Raw genomic sequence first — 18,815 nt, 5'->3', positions numbered from 1 at the left:
TGGCAAGCCACATGTAGAATGAAATTGGATTCTCATCTCTCACCCTATACAAGAACCAACTCGAGATAAATCAAAGACTTAAATCTAAGACCCGAAACCATAAAATTCTAGAAGATAACACTGGAAAATCCCTTCTAGAAATTAGCTTAGGCAAAGACTTCATCACCAAGAACCCAGAAGGAAATCCAACAAGAACAAAGATAAATAGATGGAACTTAATTAAACTGCAAAGCTTCTGCACAGTGAAAGACATAATCAGCAAAATAAACAGATAACTCACAGAGTGGGAGAAAATCTTCACAACCTATGCATCTGACAAAGGACTAATGCCCAGAATTTACAAGGAACTCAAATCAGCAAGAACAAAACAATCCCATCAAAAAGTGGGCTGAGGATATGAATAGACAATTCTCAAAAGATCTACAAATGGATGACATGAAAAAATGCTCAACGTCACTAATGATGGGGGAAATGCAAATCAAAACCACAATAAGATACTACCTCACTCCTGCAAGAATGGCCATAATTTAAAAAAATACATGTTGGAGTAGATGTGGTGAAAAGCGAACACTTTTACACTGTTGGTGGAATGTAAACTAGTACAATGTCTATGGGAAACAGCGTGGAGATTCCTTAGAGAACTAAAAGTAAATCTACCATTTGATTCAGCAATCCCACTCCTGGATATCTACCCAGAGGAAAAGAAGTCAATATACAAAAAAGATACTTGCACATGCATATTCATAGCAACACAATTCACACTTGCAAAAATATGGGAGTAGCCCAAATACCCATCAATGAGTGCATAAAGTAAATGTGGTCCATATGTATATGTGCGTGTGTGTGTGTGTGGGGGGGGGCATCTACCATGGCTTAATACACACACACACATGCACACGCACACACCATGGAATACTACTCAGCTCTAAAAAGGAATGAAATAATGGCATTCACAGCAACCTGGATGGACTTGGAAACCATTATTCTAAGTGAAGTAACTCAGGAATAGAAAACCAAACATGGTATGTTCTCACTCATACATGGGAGCTAAGCTATCAGGATGCAAAAACATAAGAATGATACAATGGGCTTTGCTGAGCTGGGGGTAAAGGGTGGGAAGTGGGTGAGGGCTAAAAGACTACACATTGGGTACAGTGTACACTGCTCGGGTGATGGGTGCACCAGAATCTCAGAAATCGCCACTGAAGAACTTATTCATGTAACTGACCACTACCCCTTCCCCCAAAACCACTGAAATTAATAAAAGTTATTACCTAAATCAGCAAAGTAGCCACTCACTTCATTGACAAATGAGTGAAATTCGTATATTCATTTCCTTTGTTGTTTTACTTTCCTTTTTCACTCATTAAGCTGAAGGAAAATATCAACCAACATTTATGTCAGAACTATGCTTTGTCATTCACACAGCATGGCCGCAGATACAGGTATTCATCAAATGGCAACATTCTGAACAATCAGTTGGCTCACATTAGAATCCATTGTTTTTTCTGTCCACAGCATCATCATGATCTTGAAATCAAAAGACAGAAGGGCAAATGCTCTGCATTGCTTGTTGGTTTGTAACCAAACGTCTACCATGGCCCAAGGTGAGTAATGGCAGTGGCTGAATATGCAGCAGGGTTAGCAACATTGGGTAAACTGACCAGGATCAATTGTAGAAAGTTTTGGGGACACAGCTGTTTGTATAGCAGATACACACATCCCCACATCAAGCTTCCAGCTTAGTGATTAATGCTAGAGGCTTACACACTGACATTTACACCACAGAAACAGGCAAACCCTCCAAATCAGAGCTGGATTTTTTTTTTTTTTTTTTTTTTTTGAGACAGAATCTTGCTCTGTTGCCCAGGCAGGGGTGCAGTGGCCGGATTTCAGCTCACTGCAAGCTCCTCAGCCTCCCGAGTAGCTGGGACTACAGGCGCCCGCCACCTCGCCCGGCTAGTTTTTTGTATTTTTTTTAGTAGAGACGCGGTTTCACCATGTTAGCCAGGATGGTCTCGATCTCCTGACCTCGTGATCCACCCGTCTCGGCCTCCCAAAGTGCTGGGATTACAGGCTTGAGCCACCACGCCCGGCCCAGGGCTGGATTTTTAAAATTAAATTTTTTTGAGATGGAGTCTGTCACCCAGGCTGGAGTGCAGTGGCATGATCTCTGCTCACTGTAACTTCTACCTCCTAGGTTCAAGCAATTCTCCTGACTCAGCCTCCCTAGTAGCTGGGACTACAGGCATGCACCACGATGCGTGGCTAATTTTTGTATTTTTAGTAGAAACAGGGTTTTGCCATGTTGGCCAGGCTGGTCTCAAACTCCTGACCTCAGGTGACCCACCTGCCTTGGCTTTCCAAAGTGCTGGGATTACAGGCATGAGCCACCGTGCCTGGCCCAGAGCTTAATTATTTGATTTTTTGAGGCTTGAGAGAGTGATGGAGAAAGTGTTAATCATGCCAATTAAACTGAAAACAATTTTTTTTTTTCAACTTGCATCTGAGAAGGTACCTCTACTGAGCCTCCATCATGCAGATTTATTCCTGGCTCCTGACTGTGAGTTCTGCTGCGTTGAATTGTTCTCTCCTTCTGTTTGCATAAGGCTACCATTGGGCTACTGATGGGTGAGGCAACAAGTTACCTCTAACGATCAAGTCAGCACTCATAAAACAGTGTTACCTCTGTGAGAAACAGGGCTCACCTAGGGCACTAATCCACAGCCCAGGCTACTAACTGGCTCTTTAATGCATATTCATACATAAATGTTAGATAAAGAGCTGCAACAGCAGCTCTACTTTTGTGGGTTGAGCCTTTGCATTTGAGCATCCCTTCCTCAACATTTTCCTGCAAACTCCAAGCATAAATGGCATACCATATAAAGGGCAAGAAAGTTTATATTCTGTAACAGTCTAGGAATTCACTCCTTTGAGGAAGTATCTCTACTTTACATCAGAATGTGCCAATGTGACCAAATGAATGGGTTTCTGTATAACTATGGATAAAATATGTTTTCAAATGACCAGGACACTCAGCATACGCTTGTTTTCAGTGCTTGCTAATTCTGGGCTTTGTAGATTTAGGCAAGTGATGCCAAGTACCTATTGAATGCATGAGATAATAGTGAAGGAGGAGGAAGTAGAGTTATTCTTCAGAGTCCCTGGAACTGGATCAGCTCCTGGCTCAGAGGACGAAGGACACAAAGATCTGTGGCGTCATGGATTAGATGGCAAAGCTGGATTTGGGATTCTCAATTAGGTAAATGATCTGTCTAGCAACGCGTTTAACCTGTTATACTAAGTGCAAGCAAGCATTTTCCTTTAGCAATTTATTAATGAGCTAAAGCATTAAGTGGCAGAAGACCACTGAATGTGCTTTGGGTCATTGTTTAACTAAAACAAAGTTATATATATATATACACATATATATGTATATATGTGTGTATATATGTATATATATGTATATATATGTGTATATATACATGTATATGTGTGTATATATACATGTATATGTGTATATATATACATGTATATATATACACACACACAGGTTTATTCATGCACACATATATTAAAATGTCATATATTTGCATGCACGCAAATATAGAGAGATGCATGACTCATGGGATGCTCTTATGGTTGGGATCTAACCAGGAATCAGAAACCATTTGAGTTTTTAAAAAAGGAGTTTAATGCAGAAAGTGAGGTACCCAAGTATAGAACTATGGAGGAATTAAACAGAGGATGGTAAGATGAGCCAGAAATGGGCAACATTGGTGAACAAGAGGGACAGAGGGACGGAGATGGGATTACTGGAGACTGGAGTCAGGAAAAAGATGTGATGAGCTTCTCCTCCATTCCTCCTTCTCCACTTGGTGTTTCTACTTCTCTTATCTTCCTGTAGGCATCTTTCAGTATTTCAAACCATGACATACTGAGAAAGGAGAAGACAGATGGTTGGGAGAGACAGTTTTGACCTGACTGGTCACCTGATACAAGCCAGAACCATCAGGAATCCCCAGTGACTGTCCCGGAGGCCATCCACAGCAGAGGGTTCGGGGGATATCTCCTGGATTCTTCCCCTCAATCTCCCTCAAAGAGGCCCCCAGACATGGGAACCTGGGAAGGAACCTGGGAAGCAGCCTCCCAGAACCAGCCTCTTTGTGTTTGTTTTCTCTCCTATATTTACCTTTGAGAGATGAGGTCTTGTTCTGTTGCCCAGGCTGGAGTGCAGTGGAGTGATAATGGGTCACTGCAGCCTCAGACTCCTGGCTCAAGAGATCCTCCCACCTCAGCCTCCCAAGGAGCTGGGACTACAGGCATGTGCCAACATGCCCAGCTAATTTGTTTCTATTTTTGTAGAGACAGACAGGGGTCTTGCTATGTTGCCCAGGCTGGTCTCAAGCTCCTGGCCTCAAGCAATTCTCCCACCTTGGTCTCCCAAAGCACTAGTATTACAAACCATGAGTCACCACGCCCAGCCCTCATTAACTTTCTATCTGTGTAACAGGTTACTACAAATGTAGAGGCTTAGAACACATTATTACGTCCTATTTCCCTGGGAAGTCAGGCCTGCGTTAGCGGGCCTCCCCTACTCAGATGCTGTATGTTGAAATCAACGTGCTGGGCAGGCTGAGCGGCTTTGCTCTTCTTACACACGCATTCATGCTGTTGGCAGGATTAATCCTCCTGCGGTCATAGGACTGAGTTTCCTGCGGACTTTGGTGTCTAGAGAAGCCTCAAGAGGCCATAAACAGATTCTAGGCACATGGCCCTCCCACAGCACAGAAGCTCACATCTTCAAAGCCTGCAAGAGGTTCTCCCTCTCCAGTCTACTTAGAGTCTGACACAACATAATCAAGGGGGTGACTCTCCCATCATTTTCAGAAAGCCTGACCCTACCAAGGGCAGGATATTATAGAGTACCTTAGGGGTTGGGGATTTTGGAGAGTTAACTTAGAATTCAGCTACCACCGCCCAAGATTCTATGGGAGAAGACAGTAAAAAAACGATCTGGGGGCAACCAGGCCCAAAACCAACAGACGCAAAACCAAAGCAACTTCATTTCCCTTTTATGTAAATTTCCTCAGTGGGGCTGCTTAATTTCTTACTCTGGACATCACGGTTGTCAGGCTTTGTGCCTTCTCTACTCATGCCTAGGTCATAACACACTGTGCCAGTTTACTGATTGGATTGTCCAGTTGGATGTTGGAGTCAACACTTTTTTTTTTTTTGAGACTGAGTCTCACTTTGTTGCCCAGGCTGGGGTGCAGTGGTTCGATCTTGGCTCACTGCAACCTCTGCCTCCTGGGTTCAAGTGATTTTCCTGCCTTAGTCTCCCAAGCAGCTTTACAGGCATGCACCACCATGCCCAGCTAATTCTTGTATTTTTAGTAGAAATGGGGTTTCACAATGTTGGCCAGGCTAGTATTGAACTTCTGACCTCAGGTGATCTACCTCCCTTGGCCTCCCAAACTGCCAGGATTACAGGCATGGGCCCCCACGCCTGTCCCGGTGCCAACACTTTAAGTGATCAAAGGAGATAGTTCTCCTCCTTTTCTTAACTCAGGCCCAGGAAGCTGTCCCTTCACATTGTGTGTGGCCATCTTAGATTGGATTAAGACCATCTTAGACTGGATTAAGGCTGTGATCAGTTTCTGCTATTTCCCTACTTTGCTCTTCTTTTCCTTTCCATGTTGCTCAGTGCAGTTTCCAACGCCTCCACAAAGGGGGAGAGAGAAGTGACAAGCCTCAAAGAGGGGCATGGAGGGTAGGGCAGGAAACTTATTTGACCAGTGCTGTCAAAGCTTGGCTTCATGCTTTCTGGGCCTGGCAGATGTTTAATGCTTCCTTGCTCTTGTAGACATGTGTATGGGTTTCTTGGAGATGTTTCCAGGGTTGGGCATCTCCTACCCACAGTTCCCCTGTATTTGTCTGTTTTCACACTGCTATAAAGAACTACCTGAGGCCAGGCACCATGGCTCACACCTGTAATCACTAATCCCAGCATTTTGGGGGGCTAAGGTGGATAGATCACTTGAGGCCAGGAGTCTGAGACCAGTCTTGCCAACACGGCAAAACCTTGTATCTACTGAAAATACAAAAATTAGCTGGGTGTGGTGGCGAGTGCCTGTAATCCCAGCTACTTGGGAGGCTGAGGCACAAGAGTCACTTAAACCCTGAAGGGGGAGGTTGCAGTGAGCTGAGACTAGGTAATTTATAAAGAAGAGTTTTAATTGGGTCACAGTTCTGCATGACTGGGGAGACCTCAGGAAACTTACAATCATGGCAGAAGGCACAGGGGAAGCAAGGTGCATCTTACATGGCAGCAGGGCACAGTGAGTGCAAAAGTACAAGTGCCACACTTTTAAACCATCAGATTTCATGAGATCCCACCATCACAAGAACACCAAGGGGGAAACTTCCCCCAGGATCCAATCACCTCCCACCAGGTCCCTCCCCTGACACATGGGGATTACAATCTGAGATGAGATTCTGGTGGGACATAGAGCCAAACCCCATCATCCTCTAGTGAGGGAGAATTCCCTCTGGTCTCTAAAAGGCTCCTTTCTCAGGCTCTGTGAATCTGAACTTCGCCACCATACTCTTTGCAATGAAGTCCCTTCACATTGTGTGTGGCCATCTTAGACTGGATTAAGACCAGCCCATCAGCACCTTCTCACATGATCCATTTCCAGTCTGCAAGAAATCTTGGTGCATCCTTTGCTCCAGCAAACTCTCATGGAGGAGGGAGTCCCCAGCTCAACCGTTCCCCCTTCCACTTGCCAGCCTGCTTTCCACTCTCGGGAGTTGGAGTCAGATACTGGGCCACTGGGCCCCACCATGCCACTCTAACTGTGGGGTCCTGATGGAACCCCACTGGGCTTGAAGTGCAGGGCAGAGCCTCTCCATCTGCTCCTAGGGTGGGTGTGGTAGAAGGGGACACCTAGCACCCTGTTTGCTCCTTTTAGTCCTTCAATGTGGGTAGGGGCTTAAGAATCTCATACTTTTTGGTTTTCTCTTTTAAAAACTTGCAGCTTGGCTTGGCACTCAACTAAGGAATATCATCTATTTTATCTCAGTGCATCAGTTGAAATTTATTTTTTCCAGATAGGGAATGTTAGAACTAAGGGAATCTCCTGATTGCATGAAGAGAACATGCCCACATCTTGAGGGAAATGGATGGATCTTCCAGCCTCTATTTTTTCTCCTATAGTGAAACTGTCCCAGATACAGCCCTAGGGATATCACTTGACATTAGAGACTAAAATCCAACACCACACTCAACAACTTTCCCACCTATGCAGCAATTCTAATAAACTTAATAACTTGGACGACTGTCTGTGAGCATTAGCAAAATCATGTTTCATCAGCAAGCTGTCATAAGCAACTTTAGTTGACTTACAGCTCAAAAAAAAAAAAAAAATCAACTTCATTTTCCCTGCAGCATTCATGTTACGCCTTGGTGTTTCAAAGATTTCTCACGTCTCAACATTGAAACATCCATCTTGACTAATGGCACAATTATACCCATGGGGTTTTACAAAAGACAAAAATGTGTCCTCATTTTCTATCAGAGTATCTCCTAGAATGTTTCAGTCCAGTATCTTTGAAATACCATGTTTCATCAACTGTATTTATCCCTATGTTGCTGGCAGACCCCTTACGGTTTATCTTCTTGTCTTGCTGATACAATTGCACATGAAGGCATTTTGTATGTCACTAATTAAGAGGAAAATAGCAAAGTTATATCAGGAGAAGAGAAACAAGTTGTTCACAGAAGAAATAAAAAAGCCTACATAAACTGCACTTACTAAGTGGTTATCACACAATACATGATTTGTTAACCTAGGCACAAATCCCCCTTTCCAAACTTGGATTCTGCCACTGTCCTATACATTTCTTGTCACTCACATTTCGTATTTTCCGCAAATATCAATTTTCAATCAGAGTTCCCCAGGTATAAACACATTTCTCTCTGCTTGGAATGACTTTCTCCCTTGTGGCCTGATATCCAGGGATTAATTCAAATGTCTGTTTCTCATATTTAGGCAGAATTGGTTTTTCTATTCCTTGTAATCCCCTAGAACAGAGGTTGACAAACTACAGTCCTGTGGGTCAAATCCAGCCTATCACCTGTTTTTATAAATAAAGTTTTATTGGAATACAGTCACCTTATTCACTTACATATTGTTTGTGGTTGCTTTCTTACTAGTATGTAGAGTTAAGTGGTTGCATCAGGGACTGTTTGACCCACAAAGCCTAAATATTAATTATGTGGCACTTGACAGAAGAAAATGGCTGACACCTGCTGTGTTAGTCCCTTCTGACATTGCTATAAAGAAATATCTGAGATTGGCAATTTACAAAGAAAAGAGGTTTAGCAGGGACATGAAGGAAGCTGGAAACCATCATCCTTAGCAAACTAACAAAGGAACAGAAAACCAGACACCTCATGTTCTCACTCATAAGTGGGAGTTGAACAATGAGAAGACATGGACACAGGGAAGGGCACATCACACACTGGGGCCTGTTGGGGTGGGTGGTGGGAAGGGGAGGGAGAGCATTAGGACAAATACCTAATGCATGCAGGGCTTAAAACCTAGATGATGGGGTTGATAGGTGCGGCAAACCACCGTGGCATATATATACCTATGTAACAAACCTACATGTTCAGCACATGTATCCCAGAACTTAATGTAAAATAAAAAAAGAAAGAAGAGAGGTTTAATTGGCTCACAGCTCCACAGGCTGTACAGGAAGCATGATGTTGGCATCTGCTCAGCTTCTGGGGAGGCCTCAGGAAACTTACAATCACGGTGGAAGGCAAAGGAGGAGCAGGCAGGTCACATGGCCAGAGCAGCAACAATGGAAGTAGGAGGGAGGTACCACACACGTTTAAACGACCACATCGAGAGAACTCACTATTACAAGGACAGCAGCAAAGGGACGGTGCTAAACCATTCATGAGAAATCCAATCACCTCCCACCACGCCCCACCTCCAACACTGGGGACTACATTTCAACATGAGATCTGGGCAGGGACACACATCCAAATGATATCACCTGCCCTAATACATTGCATATGTACAATAGGACCCTTGTCATCCTGGATGGAAATTGTTTGCTAACTTACAAGTTCACGCCCCGCCGCCCTTAAAGGTGATAGTCCTTCAATGTATACACCATGAAAAACAAGGTGTCTGAAAGTTTCAAGTTTTAGCTCTGCCACTTAGGAGTTATGTGGCCTTGAAAAAACTACGTAATATGTCTGGGCTGCTGGTTTCTCACTTGCAAAATTGGGATAATAATAACCGCAAAGGTTTACTGTGAGGATTAAATGAGATACACCAAAAGTGCTTCAAATACTGTCTGGAACAACAACAAAAAAATGTTAGTGATAAGTAATCTTTTTATCCCACATACCATGGAAGTAGCCCACACTAGTAGAGCGCCTGAAATCTAGTGTCTTCTCCATAAAGTTTCCTGCATTTGTTGGCAGAGTGAATGAAAAGAAAAAAGATATAAATATTCCTGGAAGATTAAAATAATGGAAAATATCCAAAGTCATAGACTGATTCCATGCACAAAGCAGAAGCTTGACTCAACATAAAGGAGGTACAATAAAGCAAAGACGTAAAAATCTTCATAGAACGATGTCTTACTCCATTTGCATTGCTATAAAGAAGTACCTGAGGTGGGGTAATTTATAAAGAAAAGAGGTTTATTTGGCTCATGCTTCTTCAAGCTGTGCAAGCACGGTGCCAGCATCTGTTTGGCTTCTGGTGAGGGTTCAGGAAGCTTAGTGGTAGATGAAGGGGGAGCAGACATGTCACATGGCAAGAGTGGGAGCAAGAGAGAAGCCAAGCTCTTTTAAAGCATCGGTTATTGTGTGAACTAACAGAGTAAAAACTCGCTCATTACCATGAGGAGGGCATCAAGCCATTCATGAGGAATCCACCCCCCCACCAAGACCCAAACACCTCCCACTAGCCCCACCTCCGACACTGGCGATCACATTTCAACATGAGATTTGGAGGGGACGCATAACCAAATCATTTCAAAGGAGAAAAACTGGAAAGGTTTGTTAAAGAATAGAAATCCTCCTTGTGTTACATGGTTAGTTTGTGTCAGATGGAAATCACAGAAATGTAGTAGGAAAGTCTACCCTCCACCACCACCCCCCACTATTCTTTTGAGTTTCAAAGAAGGAAGACAAGACACCAACGTAATCCTCACCTGCAGTTCATGCTAAGTGAGGAGCCTCCCTAAATCCTTACGTACCATGACTTTTTTTTGAGACAGAGCCTCACTCTGTCACCAGGCTGGAGTGCAGTGGCATGATCTCAGCTCACTGCAACCTCCACCTCCCAGGTTCAAGCAATTCTCCTGCCTCAGCCTTGTGAGTAGCTGGGACGACAGGCGCATGCCACCATGCCAGCTAATTTTTGTATTTTTAGTAGAGACAGGGTTTCACCATGTTGGCCAGGATGGTCTTGATCTCTTGACCTCGTGATCCGCCCACCCCAGCCACCCCCCATGACTATTGAATTAACCAAATACATGTTATACAAGAAATACCCATAACTTGGCCCCAAAATGGGACTAGATACTCCTCCAGCTTGTGCTATACCCAGGGCCTCACCTGCCCATCTCTTTCCTAAGTCTGCAGGTTCCTATGGTCTTAATTCTGCAGCCTCTCTGCAGAACCCCAAGCCGTAGTGCTGTAGCTCTGTCACTGCTAAGGGGGAACTGTGCTCACTTGCCATGATTAGAAGATCTTTGAAGGTCTTTGGCAGTTTTTATCAAGGCATAAAAAGCAATTATTGCAATTAATGCAATTTACCACGTGTTACTCTTCCAGAAAAGCTATTTCAGGGTAGGTTTGCCATCTGTCCCTTTCAGAGTGATAAGCCTTATCATTTAACACTGTCCAGAATCTCAGGGTTTGCATGTAAAACCTCAGGGAATATCCTCAGATAAATCCACTCCAGCATTCTCTGTTGGGCTCTTCCAGGTCTCAGGTTCATAGACAGTCTTTACCTCCAATAACAGAAAGGCTTTTGTGTCTGGGTAGGAAGAAGAAAGAATGTGGTCTCGAAATGGACATTCAGATATTCGTTTCTGCAGAGGGAGCCATCAACCGGCAGAGGGAGCTTACTTTTTGCTGTCAACAACCCTTCCCTTAACACAACACTGATGCTTGAAGATGTAGTCTACCAACATTGCTTCTGACAACCAGGAAATACAGAGGAAACACCATAACTGGCATATGTTGTTGCACGAGCCGAGGGGAATAGAAGAGTTTCTGCCAAAGAGATCCAAGCTAAACAGGAAGGAAAGGAGACAAAATCACGACTTCTAGTCTATATCGGGTGATTTTTCAAACATAAAAAATAATGGACATCTAAGATCAAAGTCCAACTATCAAAGATCAAGTTAAAATCCACCTGCTATTTTTATTCTTTTGGAAAAAAAAAAAAAAAAACACCAAATACTTGATTCCTTTTTAGATGGGCGACTTGGGAAATATGAAGTGGTATAACCCACTTTAAAAAGCATAGTGCCAGCCAAATGGCTGGAAAACTCATACTTTGCTTCTCACCAATCTCCCTCATTCCTCTCTAAAAAATCTGGCTGCAGGGCTGCTAAGTGTATCGTGAAAAGAGAAACAGGGCAGGCTTTCCCCCGTGAAAATAAGACTCACGAAGGCACTGAGAAGCAAACCAGCTTTTCTCCTCGTTCACACATTTGGTAGAAGCTGCCATTTTCCAAGTTTGGCACCTTTTTCCTTTCCAATAACCAAGAAGATTTTATGTATAAAATATTTATATATCTATCAAGTACTGTCTCTATGCTTTTTAATGACTAAATGTTTTTATAATTCTTAAAATCCCAATGCTTTGGTTTGTACACTATCTTTTTTTTTTTTTTTTTTTTTTCCTTAAACTGTGAGCCCTGTAGACCTTGGGTTTATGAAAAGTTGGAAAATAAATCAGGCTCTTCAGGATGATCTTTGGAACCCTCTGCACTTGTTTATCAGGAGACAGGCTGTTCCCTTCTTGCCTACCTTCCGATGAGCCCAAGGGACTGGGACAATGGTGTCTGTCTGAGGTGTAATGACAGCGTGTCCTTCTTCAGTGGAAAGGGCAGGGGTGGGACAGAGAGTTATTTTGATTGTTCCTGAAAACTTTCCATTTTTCTCCAATCGTGAGCCAATGCAGTGCTCTCATTTGCTTTTTAAACCATTTTTTCCCCCCAAAAGATACTTCTGTACTAAGGGCTTTTATTTATGTGGTAAGGGAACTAGAGATGTCAGTTTCATTGTCAGTTTCTTAAAAAGATGGTTTTCTTCACAATGTTTGAACAGCCTGTCCACTGTAACGTTTTATATTTGCTATCAGGCATTTGTTGACAAGATATTTAAAAATTTCTATTGGGGTTGGGTGCGGTGGCTCATGCCTGTAATCCCAGCACTTTGCAAGGCCGAGGCGAGAGGATCACCTGAGGCCAGGAGTTCAAGACCAGCCTGGCCAATGTGGTGAAACCCCGTCCCTACTTAAAAATACAAAAAAAAAAAAAAAAAAAAAAAAAAAAATTAGCTGAGTGTGGTGGCAGGCACCTGTAATCCCAGCTACTCAGGAGGCTGAGGTGGAAGAACCACTTGAACCTGGGAGGTGGAAGTTGCAGTGAGCTGAGATCACACCACTGCACTCCAGCTTGAGGGACAGAGTGAGACACTGTCTTTAAAAAAAAAAAAAAAAAAAAAAGTTGCATTTAAGTTGTTTAAATATTTGAAGCATTCAAATTTTAAGTTACTGAATACTTGAAGTTTTCAAACAAGATTCAGTTTTGCATATCCGATGTGCAGATGAAATTTGCAAAGTAAGTAGATATGAAAATAACCAATGAAGAGATTATTGTTGTTCCAGCAATGCCCCACCTCCCTGCTTTTGTTTTCCTCACACTCTTATGCCATTTCAGATTGATGAACTTTGAAGAACACAGGTGATAACTGCGATTCACGTAAACAGAATATGAAAGCAAGGCACCCCATGTGGTCACAGACAACTCAACCATTCCTTCTGCAAAAGCAGCCACTGACTGGACCAGAGGCTTGTCGGGGGGCCCACAGACAGCCCGAGAGCCACTGGGCACAACCCAGAGAGTCCCACAAAGTGCCCTAGACAGCCTGGCCGTAAACCTGTCCAGTGACCTGACATGGCCTCATACAAAGGACTCTTCCCAAAGTCGCTGTGGTTATGAACTAAACAAAGGAGATGAATTCTCTCTGGAATCAAAGAATACATAAGGGGAGGGTCAGTTAGGACCGCCAGGAGAACTGAGAATCAGGGAAACAAGCAGCCGTACTTAGGAGGGAACATACAGACCAGATGATAAAGCCAGCACAAAGTCTGTCTTTGAACACGCCTCACTTCCTAATGGTTTTTGCTCCAGCCCACGTGTGTTTTTATGCTCTACGCCACTTTGCTTCAGTTGCTCAAGGGAGGCTGTGTTCCTTCTTTCCAAATAATCCTAGCACCACAGGTGAGGTCTACTGTAAATACCTCAGTTTACTCCCTGGAACAGAGAGTGTTGTTATTCTTAAATATCTTGTAAATGTGCTTTTAAACCTGTTGTATTAGTCCGTTTTCACACTGCTATCAACATACTACCCGAGGCTGGGTCATTTACAAAGGAAAGAGGCTGAATTTACTCACAGTTCCACAGGGCTGGGGAGGCCTCGGGAAGCTTACAATCATGACGGACTGGGAGGCAGACACCTTCTTCACAAGGTGGCAGGAGAGAAAAGAAATCCAGCCTAACTGCCATTTATAAAACCATCAGATCCCATGAGAACGCCCTCACTATAACAAGAACAGCATGGGTGAAACTGCCCCCACTCTCCAATCACCTCAACACCTGGGGATTACAATGTGAGATGAGATTTGGGTGGGGACACAAAGCCAAACCGTATCACCTGTATAGAATAAAGATAACCACTTTTCATTTTCACTTAGTACTCTGTAGACTCAACTTCTGGTAACAGGGTATATTTTTTTTGCTATACAAACGCTATACACAAGATTAAACAGTTCTCTAGAGAATACAGTTACCTGGTGCCTACCCACCTAGAGAACCAGGTGCCCCTAGAGACTTCTCTAGTGAGAATGGCAAGAAAAAATATGATATTTGTTTGCTTGCAGCTGTTCTTTTTACTTAGGTGATTTCAAAAATAAATTTGGAGGCCAGGTGCAGTGGCTAATGTCTGTAATTCCAGCACTTTGGGAAGCTGGGTGGGAGGATCTCTTGAGGCCAGGAGTTCGAGACCATCCTAGGAAACCTACCTCTACTCTACTCAACCTCATCTCTACTAAAACTTCTTTGTAAAAAATTAGCTGGGCATGGTGGCACATACCTGTAATCCCATTACTCAGTTGGCTGAGGCAGGGGGAACACTTGAGCCCAGGAGGCCAGGGCTGCAGTGAGCTGTGATTGCAACACAGAACTCCAGCCTGGGTGACACAGTGAGGCCCTGTCTTGAACTCCTGACCTCAAGCGATCCTCCCACCTTCGCCTCTCAAAATGCTGGGATTACAGGTGTGAGCCAGCACGCCAGGCCCTCAGCAGGGTTGGCTACAGGTCTTCACAGCTGTTATGAGTTTACTAGGGCTGCCGTAACAAAGTACCACAGACACGGGGGTTTAAACAACAAAAATGGATTGTCTCGTGGTTCTGGAGGCTGAACCCCATAATTCAAGGTGTTTTCTTGACCAGCAGGGCTGGTTTCTTCCAAGGGCAGTGACGGAAACCTGTTCAGGGCCTCTCTGCAGGGCTTGTGCATGTCCATCTTTGGGTTTATTCGGTGTCTTCCCTGTATATGCCTGTGTTTCTATTTCTCCCTTTTATAAAGACACCAGTCATATTGGATTACAGCCCATCCCCACTCCAGTGTGACCTCATCTTCATTACATCTCCAGTGACCCCATTTCCAAATAACTTCACATATTCTGAGATACTGTGGGTTAGGACTTCAGTATAGGATTTTTTTTTTTTTTTTGGAGGGGGTGGGGAATATAATCCAGCCCGTAACAACAGCTTTTGTGAACCTGGGTCTTCCAAAATTGTACATCAGACCAAGTCAGTCCCATCCTCCACCTACACTAAGATCCCTTCAATGAAAGAGTGAACCCTAATGTAAATTATAGAGTTTATAATAATGTGTCAGTATCGATTCCCCAATTGTAATAAATGTGCCCACTAATGCAAAGATTAACATCTTTAATAATAGGGGAAACTGAGGCAGAGGAACAGGGGAGAAGATACCTGGGAACTCTGTACGCTCTGCTCTATGTTTCTGGAAACCTCAAACCGCTCTTAACAATAGTCTATTAATTTTTTTTTTTTTGAGACGGAGTCTCCCTGTGTCACCCAGGCTGGAGCGCACTGGCGTGATCTCGGCTCACTGCAGCCTCTGCCTCTCGGGTTCAAGCGATTCTCCTGCCTCAGCCTCCTGAGAAGCTGGGATTACAGGTGCACAACACCAAGTCTGGCTAACTTTTGTATTTTTAATAGAGATCGGGTTTTACCATGTCAGCCAGGCTGGTCTGGAACTCCTGACCTCAGGCAATCCGCCCGCCTCAGCCTCCCTGAGTGCTGGGGTTACAGGCGTGAACCACCGTGCCTAGCCCATTTTTTTTAAAGGAAAAATCCTATGTAAACAGAAAAAAAAGAGCTCTTTGACTGGCTATAATGACCAGAGCCTCCAGGGACCTTGGGGTATTTGCTCCCTTCCTTCTGGTACCCCTCCTCCTGTTCGCTTCACTGTGCGCCAGCCATAGGGACCTTCCTTCTGTTTCTAGAACCTGCCAGTCCTGTTAAAAATCAAGGGCCTTACAGGAAGTTGTTCCCCCATTCTGGAATCTTTTTCTCTCCCCAGATTCTCCAGGTCCCGCTTTACCTGTCAGTCCTCCCAGAGGACAGTGCCCCAGCTCTCATTTTCCTCCCTGAATTTATCATTGCTAGGTTTGATTCCCTCTTCTATTACCTGTTTCTTCCTTTTCTGTCTCTGTGGATTCTTGCTCTCATTGGGCCCCTCTGTCTCCACCAGCACCTCCTGGTCTAAGCCACCATCCGACTTGATCCACAGCAACTGCCTTCTCACCGGTTATCAATAAGAAACTAATGAAGGCAGGTGGAAGTCCTTGAAGAGGCGTCCAGCGATTTTGTTCTTTCACTGCAATCTGAATTTCATGCACAAAGATTTGTTTCCTCCCTATTTTCTCCTTGAACAGTGTTGCTGCAAACACACACACACACACACACACACACACACACACACACACACACACACACACACACTCTGAACACCCTTCTTCCCAGAAAGATCTTTGTTTAGCATTTCCAATGGAACATCTTGGAACTGTTAGGGTAACCACCTAAGTTGATCTCAGCTGGTACAGTTGAGAAAGGTGATCCTGAGAACAGCAAGAATTTATGAGGCAATTTAGAAAGAGATAGATTTAAAAACATTGAGTGTTCCTGGTAGATTTGGGAGCACAGGTGTACTATCTTTGATTTGGAAAGAATTGCAAAGAAATGCTGTCCAACACGGAACATGAGCTGATGTGTGGGAACAGCTCCTACATTACTGTGGAGCAAGTGGGCTTTAATAGGTAATTGGAGAGGTAGAGGAGGAGGGCAGGGTTTTTATGCTTTGTTTTCTGAAGGAAATCACCCCTATGTCTCAAAATATGATCACAAGGATGAGTGAGTTAATGGTTTTGTTTTGGTTTTTGTTTGATGTTTGTTTTGTTTGGGGTTTTGTTGCTGTTTTTCAAACAGCAGAAACAAACTCAAACCAGTTTAAGCAAAGAAGTGGGGGTTGACGGCAGGGACTCAGGAGCATCGAGTGGAAAAAAAGGGCAGAGATGGACACTGGCTCCAGGAAGCTCCCAAGCCGACTCCCCTCTGCCCGACTGCCTAGTCCTCTTTCTCTGTGAACTGCCTTCATTGCTCTGTTGCACAAGGTAGGCATCTGCTGCCCCTTTTCCATTGCCTAAATATAAAAATGTAAGTCTTACAGCCAGAAGAGGATGCCGTGAGTCTCTTGGTCTCAGTCCAAGTTCCTGGAAGAAGTAAGCTGCACGGTACAGTGTCCATCTGTGGTCCAGTCTACTATAGCCAAGATGAGGGGTGTGCAGAGACTCATGGTACAAACACTCCTACTTTCCCTCCGTGCTTTGCACACTGTGGAGGAGAAATGAAGAGACAGGGAAGTGAGATGATCCTCAGAGAAGGGAGCTGCTGGAGGCTCAATTAATATTCCCCAAGAGCCCCACAGAATGGGTATATGTGTCATTCATTCATTAAAAATTTACTGAACCACTACTACAAGTGGGCAGAATTTCAGGCCTTAGGGACAACTCTCCCCTTTAGAAGCTGGGATGCTAGCTGGGAATCAAAATATTGCATGCATGAGATTGTCAGGAAACATGTACATAGGACCTTATTTAGGAAAATATTCACTGAGTGTCTGCCATTTGCAAGATACTGCAGGGTGTTAGGGAGCAAGAGTACTAAGAACTAGCACCCTTCCTCCTTGCCCAAGTTCTAAGCCAATTGAGAAATGAGATAAAGCCAATAGAGACCAAAGCACTACCTCTATGGCCAACAAAGGCTAGGTTGGATGTTGTAGTTTATAGAGGCAGGCAGATGGGCTTCCTTTTCTAAACCCCAGAATGAGGCAGGGATGGGCAGAGCCAGGCACATATGGACAGGCAGAGCTGGGCACAAAGAATGGTCTTCCGAAACCCATTCACTGAGCACTTTCTGCCTGCCAGGCATTGCTCTAGATAAGGAGACACTGCAGTGAACAAAACTATGTTACGGCCCTTCTGAACTTAATTTCTAGTGAGGGATTATAGACCCCCCTTCAAAAAAAAAAAGTTAGATAGTGGTATATACAGCTGTGTTACTTTGCTCAGGCTGCCATAGCAAAGTAATATGGACTGGGTAACTTGAACAACAGAAATGAATTTTCTCAGCTGGGCGCAGTGGCTCATGCCTGTAATCCCAGCACTTTCGGAGGCCAAGGTGGGTGGATCCCTTGAGGTCAGAAGTTGGAGACCAACCTGGGCAACACGGCAAAACCTCATCTCTACTAAAAATACAAAAATTCGCTGGCCATGGTGGCATGAGCCAGTAATTCCAGCTACTGGGGAGGCTGAGGCACAAGAATTACCTGAACCTGGGAGTCAGAGGTTGCAGTGAGCCAAGATCGCGCCACTGTACTCCAGCCTGGGCGACAGAGTGAGACTCCGTCTCAAAAAAAAAAAAAAAAGAAGAAGAAAAGAAATTAATTTTCTCTTAGCTCTGGAGGCTGGAAGTCGGAGATCAAGGTGCTGGCAGGGTTGGGTTCTTCTGAGAGTCACGAAGGAAGGTCTGTTTCAGGGCTCTCTTCCTGGCATGTAGATAGTCTTATCATTGCGTCTTCACACGGCCTCTCCTCTGTGCATGTGTATGTGTGCTAATCGCCTCTTTCTTATAAGGACACCAGTCATACCAGATCAGGGCCCACAAGAATGACCTCATTTTAATTTAAAGATCACCTCTCTAAAGACCCTATGGTCAACAAAGTCTAGGTTGGAGAATGGAGTTTTTAGCTGCAGGCAGATGGGCTTCCTTTACTAAACCCTAGAAGGAGGCAGGGATGGGCAGAGCTGGGCACATAGAATGGTGTGCCAAATACAGTCTAAAGACCCTATCTCTTTACTTCCAAGACTGGGCTATAGAAAAATAATAATAACTAA

At 44.1% G+C, this 18,815-nt stretch overlaps 1 protein-coding gene across 3 annotated transcripts in view; it reads right to left on the bottom strand.

Annotated features, from left to right (window-relative positions):
- Positions 1-3,670: 3,670 nt before the first annotated feature.
- The window catches only part of PTER (phosphotriesterase related), a 117,784-nt gene continuing 102,639 nt past the window's right edge, over positions 3,671-18,815 (bottom strand). For 2 of the 3 annotated variants that reach the window (XR_004060100.1, XR_004060101.1), the window contains exons 8-10: positions 17,088-17,253; positions 16,052-16,247; positions 3,671-3,937 (exon numbers count right to left, since the gene is read on the bottom strand). The gene's annotated coding sequence lies outside the window, so the exon portion shown is untranslated. The remainder of the gene's footprint in view (positions 3,938-16,051; positions 16,248-17,087; positions 17,254-18,815) is intronic. The other variant, XM_030941167.1, reaches the window with a different exon arrangement.

Source organism: Rhinopithecus roxellana, chromosome 11 (genome assembly GCF_007565055.1).
Source record: "Rhinopithecus roxellana isolate Shanxi Qingling chromosome 11, ASM756505v1, whole genome shotgun sequence".
Classification (NCBI taxonomy): domain Eukaryota; kingdom Metazoa; phylum Chordata; class Mammalia; order Primates; family Cercopithecidae; genus Rhinopithecus; species Rhinopithecus roxellana.
Note: the sequence above shows the minus strand (reverse complement) of the source record. Positions and strands in the feature narration are given on the sequence as shown.